We start from the raw sequence: 14,639 nt of genomic DNA, 5'->3' as shown, positions 1-14,639 counted from the left end.
ATACTATGACACTAACACTAACAGAATATGTGAATAATTAGTAATGAGAATACCGTCATTCAGGAGCATGCATAAAAGATATAAAAATTACTAATTTCATTAAATCCCAACCCCTGAATACATCTTTTAAATATGCTGTGTAACAAAAATGAGAAATATACATTAAAAAATTATGCTGCATATCAAAAAGGTATGGCATTCTCCAAGAACAATACCTTTAGACTGTTACCAGCTGAACTAGCTATTTTTCATAAAACAGCATTTTTACCTGAAAGGTCTGCCACACAAATAAAGCTTATTTACATTAGCAGACTGGGTGTGATGGCTCACACCTGTAATCTCAGCAGGTGGATCACTTGACGTCAGGAGTTCGAGATCAGCCTGGCCAACAGGGTGAAACCCTGTCTTTACTAAAAATACAAAAATCAGCCAGGTATGGTGGTGCATGCCTGTAATCCCAGCTACACAGGAGGCTGAGGCAAGGAGAATCGCTTGAACTGAGGAGGTGGAGGTTGTAGTGAGCTGAGGATCGCACTACTGCACTCCAGCCTGGGCGATGAGCAAGACTCCATTTCAGAAAAAAAAAAAAAAAAAAAATAGGAGAATGTGGTAGGCATTTTCTCAAAAATAAATAAAGTGAACCTGTCACTGTAAGATAAATAACTGATAATATTTGTTACTAATGATAAAAATTTGAACTTCTAAGCAAAAAACTGAAAGTCTGGAAAATTTTTATTCTTCACTGAGAGCTCGAAAACTTCCTGATATATTCCCAAAATATTCTGAAGGCAACCAGTGTCCACGTAAAAATATTATATGGGGCCAGGTGTGGTGGCTCATGCCTGTAATCCCAGCACTTTAGGAAGCTGAGACAGAAAGATCACTTGGGCCCAGGAACTTCTATAGAAGCCAGCCTGGGCAAACAGCAATATCCCATCTCTACAAAATAATTAATTACTAATTAATTTAAATTAGGCATGGTGATATGCACCTCTAGTCCCAGCTACTCAGGAGGCTGAGGCAACAGGATTGCTTGAGCCCAGGACGTGGAGGCTGCAGTAAGCCAAGATCACACCACTGCACTCCAGCCTGAGCGACAGACCAAGACCCTGTCTCTTAAATAAAGATACTGTGTGATACCAAAAGCACAAGCAACAAAATAGATAAACTGAATTATATCTGTGCATCAGCCAGGCGCAGTGGCTCACGCTTGTAATCCCAGCACTTTGGGAGGCCGAGGCGGGTGAATCACAAGGTCAGGAGATCGAGACCACCCTGGCTAACATGGTGAAACCCCGTCTCTACTAAATATACCAAAAATTAGCCAGGTGTGGTGGCGGGCACCTGTAGTTCCAGCTACTCAGGAGGCTGAGGCAGGAGAATGGCGTGAACCCGGGAGGCGGAGCTCGCAGTGAGCTGAGATCACGCAACTGCACTCCAGACTGGGTGACAGAGCGAGACTCTGTCTCAAAAAAATAATAATAATAATAATTGTGCATCAAAGGATACTATCGACAGAGTAAAAAGTCAAATCGTGAAATGGGAGAAAATATTCGCAAATCTTTTATCTGATAAGGAGTTAATATCCAGAATATATAAAGAACTCCTACAACTCAACAAAAAAGAAAACCCAATTTAAAAATGGGCAAAGTACTTAAATACGTACTTCTCCAAAGAAGATATACAAATGGTCAGCAAACACACAAGATGCTGCTTAACACCATTAATCTTGGGGAAATGTAAATCCAAATCACAATGAGATACCACTTTATACCCATTAGGGTTGGCTATTATCCAAAAAACAAGTGAACAAGTATTGGCTGGCCAAGGATGTAGAGAAACTGAAACTTTTTTTTTTTTTTTTGAGACAAGAGTCTCACTCTGTTGCCAGCGCTGGAGTGTAGTGGTGCAATCTCGGCTCACTGCAACCTCTGCCTCCGGGGTTCAAGTAATTCTCCTGCTTCAGCCTCCCAAATAGCTAGGAATACAAGCGCCTGCCACTACGTCCAGCTAATTTTTTTGTTTGTTTTTTGTTTTTTTTTTTTTTTTTGAGACGGAGTCTCGCTCTGTCGCCCAGGCTGGAGTCCAGTGGCGCGATCCCAGCTCACTGCAAGCTCCGCCTCCTGAGTTTACGCCATTCTCCTGCCGCAGCCTCCCGAGTAGCTGGGACTACAGGCGCCCGCCACCTCGTCCGGCTAGTTTCTTTGTTTTTTTGATTTTTTGTATTTTTTAGTAGAGACGGGGTTTCACCGTGTTAGCCGGGATGGTCTCAATCTTCTGACCTCGTGATCCGCCCGTCTCGGCCTCCCAAAGTGCTGGGATTACAGGCTTGAGCCACCGCGCCCGGCCATTTTTTTTGTATTTTTAGTAGAGACAAGGTTTCACCATGTTGGCCACACTGGTCTCTAACTCCTGACCTCGTGATCAGCCCGCCTCGGCCTCCCGAAGGGCGTGAGTCACTGCGCCTGGCCAAGAAACTGAAACTCTTGTGCATGGCTGGTGGGAACGAGGCAGTCACTGTGGAAAGCAGTTTGGTTCCTCAAAAAAAAAAAAAAATTATGAAACCACCCTATGATTCAGGAATCCCATTTCTCAGTAGATCCCCAAAACCCAACAACCCAAATGTGCTATGAGCACATGAATGGATAAGCAAAATGTGAGATACACACACACACACACACACACACACACACACACACACACACACACACACACACACAGTCTTTAATCTGAAATAAATTCCAACGTGGTACGACATGGATGAAGCTTGATGGCATTATGCAAAGTGAAATAAGCCAGACACAAAAAGAACGACTACTGTATGATTCTACTTATACGAGGTATCAAGAATAGTCAAATTTAGAGACAGTCGTCTGACACTGTGGGGAGGAAGGTGCAGGGACTTACTCTCTAATGTGTACAATGTTTCAGTTTGGGTAGATGAAAAGTTCTGCAGATGGATGATCTTGATGGTAATGTAACATTGTGAGTGTACTTAATGCCAATAAACTGTACACTTAAAATTGTTAAAATGGTAAGGTTTACATTACATATATTTCAATAGGTATTTCACCACAAAGAAGATACACAAATGGCCAATAAGCATATGAAAAGATGCTCAACATTATTATCTATTACAGAAATGCAAATCAAAACCACAAGGAGACACCCATTTCACACCCACTAGGGTGGCTATAATCAAAAAGATGAATAATAAACAAGTGCTGGGTTGATGTGGGGAAACTGGTAATGTCATACATTACTGGTGGGAATGTAAAATGGTGTAGCTGCTTTGGAAAGTACTTGGCAGTTCCTCAGGAAGGTAAATGCAGACTTGTAATCCAACAATTCCATTCTATTAAATGAGTCAATAATGTATTTTACCGCTACTACTTTTTAAAATGGTGAGGATGAAAAGCTATTTGCATGATTACTTTTTTCCTTTCCCTATCCTATTTTAGAAAGGGGAATTTGAGGTTTAACAAGCAGATCTGCACATCACAGAATTTTTGATATGCCTAATAAGAATCCTTCTTAATGTACAATTGCTTTTGGTTCCTAAAATTTATCTTTAAACTTTATAAGACTCCCCACATGCACTTCATAAACATACCAGGGAAAGTTACACTAAAATAGGATTATACTTTTCATTTCTTTAATAATTTTTTGTACTTTTAATAATCACCCACTAATTCATAGTATTTTATGAGTTCAGATTTACATATGCATAGGGTCTTGTGGTGTGTTTTAATCTCATCCATCAACCATCTGACATGACATCTTTGAGGTCCAAAAAAAGCACATTAATGGGAACAGCCAGACAAGAGGAATGGGACCCCAGGTAATGGAAATTCTGAAGAGATTAAAAGACTCTATGGTACTAACTCATGAGACAGAAATTAAGCCCCATAAATTGACATGAATTATGAACACACTGTAGTCTTAACTTTCAAATAAATCAAGCAGTTACTCTAAATTAGATCAATACGATGCAATTCAAGTGATACTATTCCATATATATATATGGGGAGGGCATTCATAAAATGTGAAAGATACAGCTTTTTGATGGAGGACAGCTATTTGATAAAAACAAAAACAGAAAATGCTTCCCTAGGGCCAGGCGCGGTGGCTCAAGCCTGTAATCCCAGCACTTTGGGAGGCCGAGACGGGTGGATCACGAGGTCAGGAGATTGAGACTATCCTGGCTAACACGGTGAAACCCCGTCTCTACTAAAAAATACAAAAAACTAGCCGGGCGAGGTGGCGGGCGCCTGTAGTCCCAGCTACTCGGGAGGCTGAGGCAGGAGAATGGAGTGAACCCGGGAGGCGGAGCTTGCAGTGAGCTGAGATCCGGCCACTGCACTCCAGCCTGGGCGACAGAGCGAGACTCCGTCTCAAAAAAAAAAAAAAAATAAGAAAATGCTTCCCTAAAAGTTATATAATTCAGAGGCCAGGCGCAGTGGCTCAAGCATGTAATCCCAGCACTTTGGGAGGCTGAGGCAGGCTTACCATGAGGTCAAGAGATCCAGACCATCCTGGCCAACATGGTGAAACCCGTCTCTACTAAAAATACAAAAATTAGCTGGGCATGGTGGCGCACACCTGTAGTCCAAGCTACTCGGGAGGCTGAGGCAGGAGAATTGCTTGAACCCGGGAGGCGGAGGTTGCAGTGAGCCAAGATTGCGCCACTGCACTCCAGCCTGGGCGACAGCGAAACTCCATCTCCAAAAACAAGAAGTTATATTCAGGCACAAAAAATAGGCCATGAGCAAATCAACTAAAAACTTGGCAACAAAAACAATTTCTTAGGAACATACATTCACTGGATGAGTAGAAATGAGAACAACAACAACAAAAACCCTTAGTTTTCAATACGAAAATCAAATTATTCTAAAAAGATGCTCATGAAACACAAACACATTTTCAACTTCAGAACAAATTTCTCCACATAAAATCCCCTCCAATACATACTCAAAATTTAAATCTACTTTGCTGAAATTAACTCAATAATTTACTGAAATTAATCACCCATTAACTTTAAGTAGCTTCACCTCCCTTCACTTTCTTTTTCTGCTCCCCTTCCATTTTCCTATTTTTGCACTTTGTCCTGTTGGAAAGTACAATTCATATCTCTAATAAATACATCCTAGTGCTAGATTCTACACTGACCTTTTCTCTCCATAGGAGCTCGTAAGTTCATATTCAAACATGTTTCTCTCACAATTCTCTAAAGGTTAAACGTATTTTCCAGAGGCTTAAGGACAGAAAGTCCACCTTTTCTTTTCCCAAATGGTGCTACAACAATTTAGTGGCCAGCGGCCAACCACCTTAAGTACTGCTTCCTACCATTCCCAATTCTATTAAGATTACTCTCTACTCAGCCTATCTGCATTGCACACAAAGTGTGAGGAACACTAAGAACACAACAAAGCACAGGAGAGTCCTACTACTATTAGCTACTCCAAAGGATAGCAAATACTGCACCATTTATAAACATCAAACAGGAATTTGAGAACAATGAATCAATAAAATCTAATGGATCTGATCATTCATTAAAGGTGACAGGCTTAAAATACACTTAATGTTTAAAAGGCAGATATTTCAATCAGAAGACTTAAAATGTCAGACAACTCAGTCTTAATTATATAACTGAGGTAAACAAAGTAAGTGTATTTAATCTGAATGCTGAATTAAATAAGTGAAAGATTTTCAAAAGTAAGAAAACACTGTGTTGCTTACACAAAATTATGACTTTTTAAGGACTAATTTAAAAACACAAATTACTACCTCTATAAATGGGGCACGAAACAAGAGATTCTTTTACATTATCATTCAACATCATATTACGTCTTGTTGATTAACTGAACATTAAAACGGATCAGTGGAACAGAAGACAGCGAAGAAGCAGACCCACACATAAATGAAAATCTGATATATGGTAAAGGACAGATTAGTCAGTCAATTGAAAAATATTGAGACTACTCCAAAATGTTAATAGGATTTAAAAACTAAATAATGTGTTTTTTCTGATTACATCAATAGTACAGCCGTTGTAAGAAATTATAATACAGAAAGACATAAAAGTAAAATGTATCCATAATCTGCAGTCAACCATCATCACTAAAGTAACATTTGAATATATTTTTCAAATTTGACATTCTAGTTTAATATTCCTTTTTCCGGCCGGGCGCGGTGGCTCAAGCCTGTAATCCCAGCACTTTGGGAGGCCGAGACGGGCGGATCACGAGGTCAGGAGATCGAGACCATCCTGGCTAACACAGTGAAACCCCGTCTCTACCAAAAATACAAAAAAATTAGCCGGGTGTGGCGGCGTGCGCCTGTAGTCCCAGCTGCTGGGGAGGCTGAGGCAGGAGAATGGAGTGAACCCGCCAGGCAGAGCTTGCAGTGAGCCAGGATCGTGTCACTGCACTCCAGCCTGGGTGACAGAGCAAGACTCCGTCTCAACAGAAAAAAATAAAAAATAAAAAAAAATAAGACATCATAAACACTTAATTGCAGAGATTTCAGTGATAGTACAACAGAACCTAGAGATCACAATGTAGGTTTAGGCTCACCAAGGAAGGGCTTCAGGACAAAGTTGGAACTTTAAGCTGAACCTTACAGAAAAAGGAATTGGAAATACATTGACCAAAGTAAAGCAAGGAGCAGGTGTTTAATATAAACAATAAATGAGCTTCTCAAACTCTGCACTATGGACATCTTGAGTCAAAGGGTTTTAGCTTGCGATGAGCTGCTGTCTGTGTGCACTGTAGGATATTTGCATCCCTGACCTCTATCCAGTAGCAATCCTCACTCCAAGTGGTAAAAAAAATATCTCTAAGCCATTGCCAAATGAACCATGGGAGGGAAGTGGTCCCTGGTGGAGGACACTACAACACACAATCCCTTTTGTTAACATCTTACTGCTTACTGCTTACCTTAAAATAAAAAGACTGGGGAAATCAGAACTGCCAAGATCAAAGTCACAAAATTTGAGGAATAAAATTTGTGGCACGTGTATATACATCTTTTTAAAGAAACAGAGATAAAGAAATCTAAATAATCTAAACCTAATATACAGATGGTTCATTTAAAAAATAAATACTCATTAGCATTAAAATCTATCTCATGAATCACTTTCAGTTGTACAAGATAACGGACTATGAAGATCTAATCTAGAATTTTTTTCTTGGGTATAGTCACCTGTGTATTAAGCAGAGGGGGAAAAAAATCCCCCTTTCATCCAACCCAAAGACCAATTCATGTGATATACAGCAAAGACAATAATCATTCCATTTTTAAATTTAGGGAGACTGAAAGGCATATGTAAGTGATTAAAGTTTAAAATCTGTTACTGAAATACAAAAATGAGTTGGCACAGCCACAAGTGGTGAGAGATTACTGTATATTTTAATACAAAGGTTTTTATCCTGAAGAATCTTGAGTTTGAAAGTAAAACAAAAGTATCTTAACAATGTCTGCTATGTTGGCTTTTAAAATTTTGGTATTCATTTATTTTGTGTAATTTTATATACAGATTACTTTCACTGCTATTTTAAAGTATACCCCAGAGTTATGTGCTACTTTAAAATTACCAATCAAGTAAGTAATAATTATCTGGAATGCATTTTTTCTGTATCTCATACTTTCAAAAAAAGAAGAAAAAAATCATTAAAAGCAAAGTACCTATCAAAAGAACAATTTGTACTTTGGTTTAAGGACTGAATACATGGAAAATGAACATGTCAACACTATTAAATGAATTAACCCTTCCTGGGAATCTCCATCTACATATGACAAAACTAAAAAGATAAACTGGAAATTTGTACTGATACATAATTATACATATTTATGGGATACACGTGACACTTTTGATACATGTATGCAATGTGTATTGGTCAAATCAGTATTTGGGATATCTATTTCAAACATTTATCATTTGTGTTGGGAACATTTCAGATCTTCTCTAGCTATTTTGAAATATACAATAAATTATTAACTATAGTCATCCTACTGTGCTATCAAATACTAAAACATACTCTTTTTATCTGACTGTACTTTTGTACCTATTAACCAGCTTCTATTCATCCCTGGCCCCCCACCCTTCTCAGCCTCTGATAACCCTCATTCTACTCTCTACCTCCGTTAAGTTCAACTTTTTTAGCTCCAACATAATGCATGAGAGCATGTGATATTTGTCTTTCTGTGCCTGTCTTATTTCACTTAATCTAATGATCTCCAGTTCCATCCACACTGGTGCAAAGGATGAGACTTCATTCATTCTTTTTATATCTGAATTGGATTGTATTCCATGGTGTGTGTGTGTGTGTGTGTATATGTATATATATATCTGTGTATTATAGATGTAGATATGTGTACATATATATATACACACACCCATTTTCTTTATCCATGCATCCATTTACAGATACTTAGGTTGATTCTCTATCTTGACTACTGTAAACAGTGCTGCAATAAATATGCAAGTATCGGCCAGGCGTGGTGGCTCACGCCTGTAATCCCAGCACTTTGGGAGGCCGAGGCGGGCGGATCAGGAGTTCAAGACCAGCCCGGCCAACATGGAGAAACCCCGTCTCTACTAAAAACACAAAAATTAGCCAGGCGTGGTGGTGTGTGCCTGCAGTCCCAGCTATCTGGGGAGGCTGAGGCAGGAGAATCACTTGAACTTGAGAGGCAGAGGTTGCAGTGAGCCGAGATTGCACCACTGCACTCCAGCCTGGGAAACAAGCAAGACTCCATCTCAAAAATGGAAAAAAAAAAGAAAGTGCAGGTATCTCTTTGACATACTGATTTCTTTTCTTGTGGACATTCATCCAGCAGTGGGGATGGCTAGGTCAGACGGCAGACCTATTTTTAGGTTTCTGAGGAACCTCTACACTGTTTCGCATAGTAGCTGTACCAATCTACATTTCCACCAGCAGTGTACTAGTGTTTCCCTTTTTCTGCACCCTTGCCAGAATCTGCTATTACTCTTTCTTTTTTAGACATGGTCTTACTCTGTCACCCAGGCTGGAGTGCAGTGGTGTAATCTCACCTCACTGCAACCTCTGCCTCCTGGGCTCAAGTGATGCTCCCACCTCAGCTTCCCAAGCAGCTGGAACTACAGGTGTGTGCCACCATGCCTGGCTTGTCTTTTTGTTAATAGTCATTTAACTGGGGTGTATATCATCTCACTGTGGTTGTGATTTACATTTTCCTGATGATTAGCCAGGTTGAAAGTATTTCATATACCTGTATATCTTCTGAAAAATGTTCAGATAATTTGCCCATTTTAACTGGATTATTTGGTGTTTTTTGCTTTTGAGTTGAGTTCCCTATATATTCTAGTTATTAATCCCTTGTCAGAAAGATAGTTTGCAAATATTTTCTCCCATTCCATTTTCTTCACTCTGCTGACTTTTCCCTTGTAGCGCCGAAGCTTTTTAGCTTGATGTAATCCCATTAGTCTATTTTTGCTTTCGTTGTCTTTGCTTTTGAGGTCTCGCCCACCTTTGCCCAGACCAATGATCTGAATTGTTGGAAATGCTTTTTTAAGAACAAAACTAGGTCCAGGCACATTGGCCAATGCCTGTAACCCCAACACTTTGGAAGGCTGAGGCAGGAAGACTGCTTGAGCCCAGGAGTTTGAGACCAGCCAGGGCAACATAGCAAGATCCCATCCCTACAAAAAAATTTAAAAATTATCCAGGCATGGTGGCACGTACCTGTAATCCTAGCTACCCGGGAGGCTGAGGTAGGAGGATTGCTTGAACCTAGAAGTTCAAGGCTGCAGTGAGCTATGACTGTGCCACTGCATTGCAGCCTGGGCGAAAGAGGAACAGTCTCTAAAAAACAAAACAAAACTGCAGCTTGCTGTAGTCTCATCCCTCCAAAAGAAGTTATTCAAAAAGCACTACTCATAGTTATCAAATGGAGCTAGGATTCTTGAAGACTAAGAAATTGCGGAAAATATGGGTCCACTAACTGGCAGGAATCTCCACATCCTGAGTAATAATAGTCAGCAAGTTTTCTGAGTTACCTGGAAAATTCTACACAAGAAAACTATAGATTCGGAGGGAAGAGGAGGAGTTAAAATAAAACAAAACTACTGATTTAATGATGGTACTATTTAACATTCTTTTTAAAAGGTGAATTGTTTAAAGACATTTATAAAAAGGAGAGAAGTAATCAGAAAATTATAAGAGTAGTACAAGAGGTCCAAAGTCTAAATGACCAGTTTAAAAAGAAAAAAATACACACACACAAAGTGGAGAAGAAGCCAGTAATTATTTTAAATCAAAAATATTTTTTAAAAATTGAAAATAACAAGCATTGATGAGGATATGGAGAAACTGGGACCACTGGGCACTGCTGATAGGAACGTAAAATGGCGCGGCCATAGTGGAAAACAGTTCCTCGAAAAGTTCAACACAGAACTACCGTATGATCCAGCAATTCTACTTCTAGGTGTATACCCAAAAGAAGTGAAAGCAGAGACTTAGACACTCGCACACCAACATTCACGGCAGTGTTATTCACAATGGCTAAAAGGTAAAAACAACCCTGAACCCTGAAAGCATTACGTAAAGTAAAATAAGACAGACACAAAATATTTTATAATGTCACTTAAGTGAGGTACCTAAAATCCACCAAACTCAAAGACACAAAAGCTAGACAGGGATTGGGAGGAAGGAAGAATGGTCATTATCATTTAATGGGTACAGAATTTATATTTGGGACAATAAAAAGGTTCTGGAAATGAGTAGTGATGATGGCTCTACAACAATGTGAATGTACTTAATGCCACCGAACTGTACATTCAGCAATGGTTAAAAAGTGGTAAATTTCATTTTTTGCATGTTTTGCCTCAACCAACCAATCCATAAATAGTTCCCAGAATTAAAAAATACTAGTTTTCAAATTAAGAGAACTCACAAGAGTTGCTAAAGAGTGACCAACACAAGGGTTGACAAAGAGAATCACAGCAAAGCACACTGTAGTAAAAACTGTGTAATTCTGGAATCAAAGATTCTATAAAACTCCAGGGACACAAACCAGGTCACATACAAAGAGGGCTCCAGTTTTATCAACCGGTGTCAAAGAAAGCAATGAAAAAATTCCTTCAAAATTCAGAGAGACAATAATTTTCAACCTAGAATAACCAGACTATCAAATAAGTAGGTAGAATAAACACATTTTCAGACACTGAAAGTACAAAAAGAAACAAACAAAAAACAAAGTGTTATTGTGCCTTCTCTCATTCCACCAAAACAATGATGTAAACCAAGAAAGAGCATGACATGGTATCTAGAAAACTGAGACTCCAACACAGAAAGTTAATTACAGGATGATAAAAATGGGTCTCCCATCATAAGATGGTAGGATTTCCATCTTCGTCATAACATGGTAGGATTAAGGCAGGTCTAGCGAGCAACCAGTCCAGAATGGAGCAGTTAAGAAGGCTCTACAAGAGATTTTTTTTTAAACATGAAATTGATATGTAAACAACTAAAATCTGAGTTGAATTAGTCATAAGCATACAGAAAACTAAATGAAAAAAATAGCATTAACAGAGACAATGTATATACTGAACGCTAATGTGACTAAAATTTCAATGTAATTATATTGGAAAACATGAGCAGTTCAAGTGGGAAGTATGTGTCTATACTTGGAGAAGGAGCACGTAAAAGAAACTAAATCTTAACTTTCATTAGTAAGAAATCAGATATTTCTTACTGTCTGAAGTAAGTAAGGAAAAAAGGAAAAAGTAACTAGACTGTAAAATTAAGGAAAAAAGTAACTAGTAAAAAGACTGCACCTTAAAAATAGGAAGGTAGGCCAGGCGCGGTGGCTCATGCCTGTAATCCTAGCACTTTAGGAGGCCAAGGTGGGCAGATCACAAGGTCAATAAATCAACACCATCCTGGCCAAAATGGTAAAACCCCGCCTCTACTAAAAATACAAAAATTAGCTGGGCATGGTGGTGTGTGCCTGTAATCCCAGCTACTCAGGAGGCTGAGGCAGGAGAATCGCTTGAACCAGGGAGTTGGGGGTTGCAATGAGTCGAGATCGTGCTACTGCACCCCAGCCTGGCAGTAGAGCAAGACTCTTGTCTCCAGAAAAAAAGAAGAAAAGAAACCAAAAGAAAAGAAAAAAGAAAAGAGAAGAAAAGAGGAAGGTAAACACCAAAAGCAACTACTAAATGATTTTAAAGCAGTTTTACTTGCAGCTCAAAAATAAAAAAAAAAAAAATTTAAAGTGGTTGTCTCTCAGGAGTAAGAGATAAAAGAAAGTACACAGAGACTTTTTTGTGACCTTTGTCATATTAATGAATTCACTAAAGCATGTGCATATAACTTTAATAAAAGTAACTAAATAATAAAAAATATCAATTTAAAAAGAGTCAGGTGGAGGTCTGGAGTCTGGAAGCCTGACCAGGTATTTCAACCACTTTCTCATTTGTAGAGCCTAAGGCAGATAACCCTAGCCTCTCTGTTTCCCCCATCTGTGAAACAGGGATAATAGTATTTACTTTTGTTGCTGTAACGATTAACACTAGTGTAAGCAAAGTGCTTAGTAAAGTGGCTGACACCTCGTAAGCACCCAATGGTTGCTTTTCCTCAAGAAACTCAGGATGGGAAGAACATCTGAGTAATACAGTAGATATATGCAGACGGCTTTGGGGATGAGAGTAGTGTCCTGAGATGGCATTAGTAAGGAAGACTGGAACAGCGAGAAAGACCTGTGTTAGACCATAAGAAGATGCTTGGGCTTATATTGGCATTCTCTCTGGCCTAGAAATACTTCTAAAGGCACTTTATCCTCTTTAATCAGAGAGGACAAAATCTCTACCCAACATTGCTTCTCCACCCATTCACAAAACTGCTTGTTTTAAAAAATAAATGAAATAATTCTTTCATTTTTCCTGTCTTTATTGAGACAAAGTTTCACTCTGTTGCCCAGGATGGAGTGCCATGGCACAATCTCAGCTCACTACAGTCTCCACCTCCTGGTTCAAGTGATTCTCCTGCCTCAGCCTCCCGAGTAGCTGGGATTACAGGTGAGTGCCACCATGTCCAGCTAATTTTGTTGTATTATTAGCAGAGACCATGTTGGCCAGGCTGGTCTCGAACTCCTGGCCTCAGGTGATCCACCCGTCTTGGCCTCCCAAAGTGCTGGGATTACAGGCGTGAATCACTGCAGTCAGCCATAAAAATAAATGAAACATTTCAACTAACAGAAAAGTACAGAGAAGAGTTATATCATTTAGCTTTGTCAAACCTTAGCTATTTACATTTTTGTAGTTCTTGATGAGCTAAAAGACATTTACATATGTTAGACTTACTCCAAAAATTCTTTGACTCCACCAGGATTTCCTATCCATTGATTCTATTACCTTTTTACTGTCCCTCACCCCTCTGACAACCTCTCTCCCTTCATTACCCAGCTTCAATTGTAATAATTATAATCAGGCCCGGTGCTGTGGCTCACACATGTAACCCCAGCATTTCAGGTAGATCACCTGAGGTCAGGAGTTCGAGACCAGCCTGCTCAACACGGTGAAACCCCATCTCTACTAAAAATACAAAAATTAGCCAGGTATGGTGGCGCGTGCTTGTAATCCCAGCTACTCAGGAGACTGAGGCACGATAACTGCTTGAACCCAGGAGGCAGAGGTTGCAGTGAGCCGAGATCATACCATTGCACTTCAGCCTGGGCAACAGAGCGAGACTCCATCTAAAAACACAAAAACAAAAAAAAAAAAGAAAGAAAAAGAAATTATAATCACTCCCTCATATATAGTTCGTTGTCTAGCCCTTCTCTGGATTCACTGTAAAAAAAAAAAAAAAAAAAAAAAAAAATTCAACGCAATCCCCACCAAATCTTTGCCTACACAAACATAGGAAAGAAAGCAAAGACAAAGAAAAATCCACAACCATGCTGGCTGATCTTGAGTACACTATAAATGCTACCAGACATTATCCCCAGTCTATTTCATTCTCTAACTCTCCCAGTAACTATTTCATATCTTCTCACCTCAACCCTACATTGAGTTTTCCCTCCCTCACACTCAATGACCTTGCTTCCTGTTGCACTTATAAAACTGAAATAAGGAATTTCCAGAGTCCCACCAGTTACCTACTGTCATGTACATGTACACACCCTGAATTCCCACCTGTTATCACAGATGGAGCTATCCATGCTCTAGTCTATTTATATACTAGATTTGCCATTTGATCACCTACTCAAGAGCACCACTTGAGCAATTCTCCCCTAGAAGTAAGCTTCTAGTTTACTTTACCTCAAATATATTTTCAGCACAGCCATTCATTGGACAATTCTTTTAACACTTAAGTCTGACAGTGTCACTCCTCTGCTCAAAACTCTGCAATCCTAGCCAGGTGCAGTGGCTCACGCATGTAATCCCAACACTTTGGGAGGACAATGTGGGAGGACTGTTTGTATCTAGGAGTTCAACCAGCCTGGGCAACAAGATCCTGTCTCTACAAAAAAATTAAAAATTTGCCAGGCATGGTGGCGCAAGCTTGTAGTCTCGGCTACTCGGGAGACTGATGGAGGAGTACTGCTTGAGCCCAGGAGTTCGAGGCTGCAGTGAGCCATGATCACATCACTGCACT

At 39.5% G+C, this 14,639-nt stretch overlaps 1 protein-coding gene across 2 annotated transcripts in view; it reads right to left on the bottom strand.

Annotated features, from left to right (window-relative positions):
* The window catches only part of PPP4R2 (protein phosphatase 4 regulatory subunit 2), a 70,453-nt gene that overhangs the window by 22,014 nt on the left and 33,800 nt on the right, over window positions 1–14,639 (bottom strand). The window lies entirely within an intron of this gene.

Source organism: Macaca thibetana, chromosome 2 (assembly GCF_024542745.1).
Source record: "Macaca thibetana thibetana isolate TM-01 chromosome 2, ASM2454274v1, whole genome shotgun sequence".
NCBI lineage: Eukaryota > Metazoa > Chordata > Mammalia > Primates > Cercopithecidae > Macaca > Macaca thibetana.
This window is presented reverse-complemented; position numbering and strand designations above follow the sequence as displayed.